Below are 3652 nucleotides of genomic sequence, written 5' to 3'. Positions count from 1 at the left end.
GGTGCGAGCTTACTGACTGGAAGATATGCGGTTCGAAACCAGCCCCGGCACCTTGACTACTTGTCTACGGTTGTGAAACCTGGCAGTGTCTCAACCCCCGTGCTCCCTTTAGATGCAGCTAGGCACCGAAAGGGTATTATAACTGAGGGTATTTAGGAATACGCACCCGGACAACTGTGACACCAAGGGATTCCATATACACACCCCAAATTTTCGTCAAATGCTGACAGCAGTTTTCGTCTCCTCCAATGTGGATTCACGAAGCTTCCCGGTGCGTGCGGACAGTCAGTCTTACCTAGCGTTGAGCCGGACTGTGGTTGCGAACGGGTATCCGGAAGGGTCACAATTCAACTGGATATATGACCTTTTGAAGAGTACGGCTGGGTTGTACCACAGGTCGAAGTTGCAACCTAAAGTACCGTTCTGAATTTCTTTCCAGTGACTGGTGACATCTAACACCGAACTAGCAGACAGGCCTTGGGGGGAGACTGTTCTAATGAGTTTGATTTCTGGGTCCATGGACTCCCCACTTGTCGAGCGAGGTATTCGTGTTTTATGGAAACCAGAATCGTACTGAACGGTCAAGAGACTGATCGAAATTCACACAGACATTCCAGAGGGGGCAGCAGGCAGTGATCGAATGTCGCCACCCATCACTGATGACAGTGTGGTTTATTGGATTTCGGAGCAAGTTTGTTGGTGGACATCACGTTTCAGAAGTTGATATCACACGACTGCAGTAGTCAATCACTGCTGTCCGTGCGCCCCCCACCCAATGAAAGACGATCACTGGACTGAGCCCCAGTAGCGTCACACCTATCTGCGTGCGCATTCATGGCAATAGCGAGCATTACGATCCATGAACTTCTAACCTGTTGCAAAGGAACTTCATCGGGAATATCCTTGGTAGATTCAGGGCTACAGTTTGTCAGGGAATGCACACAAAACAGAGAGCGAAGGACGTTGCCGAAAAAACAGCTCAGAGGTGGCTATCAGACGATATCCAACAAATCAGGCAAGCTTACAGGGGATGGCCGAACACTATGCCCATGTTCAGCTACGGGAATCTTCGCACTGCCAGGAGAGCGCAAGCGGAGCCAAGAAAAATGGCGTGTCAGTCAGTTCGACGACAATGTATCCAAGATTCTTGCTTCCCCTTTAAGGCATGGATGAGAAGTGGGGCTAGACTGACCGGCTTTAGGGGGTCTGAATATTGGTTTTAATGTGACCAAGACTGTTACTGAAGACGGACGTGTAGAAGTTGCCATCGTGCGAGATGGTCCAAGTGGTTAGAGCGCGAATTTACTGACCGGAGGGTCCGTGGTTCAAACCCGACCTCTACCTCTCGATTTCCCGTCTAGGCTTGTGCAACCTGGCAGTATCCTAGCCCTCGTGCAACCTTCGGATGGCATGGCAGTTAGGCACCGAAAGGATGCTACAGCTGAAAGATTTGTGAACAAATATGTTATTCTTGGCACTGACACATGTATGGAAAATACTCACGATGCAATGGGGAAGAATACACGAAGCTGCAAGGTAAAAGTTGGCAGCCGCTTGTCTTCGCATACGTGCAATGCCGTATGCAGCAAGTAAGGCAACCAGATAGATGGTTATGCGACGGCCCATGTCGCCAGGGTGCCCATAGTTAGGAGGGCACATGTTTAGGGACCTCAGTCAGAACCCTTGGATGAAACGCCTGAACTGGATCGATCAAAAGTAATCGAAGTTCTGCCAGGTGGGCCTGGGGCGTCATTATGGATACCAGAAAATGCTTATCGCTGGGGAACAAAGTGGATGGGTTTCACCCCATTACTTAGGGTGTTACGACGGTCAGGTCCTAAAGAACTATTCCATCTTTGGTAACATTTCACCGAGATATCTGAGATTACAGGTGATGCGAGCGACACCTACATATATGGTCTTCAGAAGTGTTAGTGCGTGCTAACTGAGCCACAGTACTTTCTTGAATTGGTTCACTCTCAATATATTCATTCTTTACTCAGCCCTCCTTCGGATTTGACCACTCAAGTACGTAGACAATTCAGCAATTCAAGTTCGATCAATTTCCTAAATCAACTGGCTATCACACAGTTACAACAGGAAGGATAGAAGAGGGAGTTCTAGCCTACCACAATCATTCTGATATACGTACATCTCCATACACCCATGGAGATAGTACGGGTAAAAACGGACTACAGGTACGTCACAGAGATCGATTAGCAGCTGTATCCTAACCATACACACGAGGATCGCACGGTTTTCATTGTGTAAGGTGAATTGCACCGACAGTGCCGCAACTTTTTGTGATGGCTTTCATACACTTATGTCAGACCAAAGGTTAATCATTACTGATACGGACACGGAAAGTCATTCTCCTCAAAAGACGATGGTTCGAGATGGCTGTCATGGCTATCATTTGTGTTCACACTTCGTACTAACCACGCTTTCGGCCTATGTACGACTATTCTTAGACAAGTGAAGTGATATTCAGTCTTGCTCTCGCGCGCAGTCAGAATCGATACTCTATCTGTAACAATTCATTTGTCTAAGAATAAAATGGAACTGTTGCGGCGACACAGATCCAAATTCTCCAGACGACACGTGTTAGAATCATTGGTCCCGAACATTCCAAACGTTTCTGGGCACTATCGAATCGCCCAATCTAAAAAAAAAACACGAAAGTATGATCCATTTTGTGAATGCACCTGTATACGTTTACATCGCTGACTGTCCTGATTACGAATCCGCTATCAGTACACTTGGAAAGTTGCACTTTCGTTCTAGGGATATAATCTATGCTCGTCATCTTCTACTTGCAAACAGGACAAGTAAATATGTTGATCAAAGGCTTAAATCCTTGACCAAAATCATGATTTCAAGGCGGTGTCTACCATCGACCACGAAAACTACAGTGTACATGATGCTGTGATTAACGGACTTCGGTCTGCTACCATCACAGAAAGACTGGCTCAAAACGAACTCACTCTCGATGAAGCACATAAATTGACCAGGTCATCAAAATTGATACACAAACTCAGTCATCCCTGCATAACCAGCCGACATCATTCTCTGCGGCTGCAGCGGTTATACATCTCTTTTGGTAGTTCGTACACATGGCTGGAGGATATATGCTAACGATTGTGTGATTACCATGGCATCTACCTTTCTCTGTTCAACTAACGGTTACTGCCATGCGTCCACTGATTACATCCATTGTCTAGCTCCCCTCACTAGAGCAGGTACTACAGTCCTCCGAAAATTTAAAGCAGTTAGAAACAGTTGACTACAACGCATTTTTGAATGTCGAGACGGACGTCTCAGACATAGCCGTTGCTGCACGTCTGAATCAGAGGCCGACCTGTCCCAGAATCTGTCGGAGGGTGAAGATATGATCGATGCAACCTCTTGCAGGACGGAACCCAGCTTGGTTTTCACGGAACTGTCTCTCTCTGTGTTCAGTCAAACTTCGAAGGATAAGGCCAGAGAGCACCTTCGATACCACAGCTAACAGGCTGATGCCACGGCGGTTTTCGCATAGCGTCCGTGTACCCCTTTTTGAAGATAGGGATAACTGTCGACATGCCCCATTCTGCAGGCACTTTCTCTTCGTCCCACATAGTACCAATAAGCTTTGTCAGGTGGGTCACCAGGG

The sequence above is a fragment of the Opisthorchis viverrini genome (genome assembly GCF_000715545.1).
Source record: "Opisthorchis viverrini unplaced genomic scaffold opera_v5_211, whole genome shotgun sequence".
NCBI lineage: Eukaryota > Metazoa > Platyhelminthes > Trematoda > Opisthorchiida > Opisthorchiidae > Opisthorchis > Opisthorchis viverrini.
The sequence above is the reverse complement of the archived record's forward strand: the minus strand, read 5'-3'. Positions refer to the sequence as shown.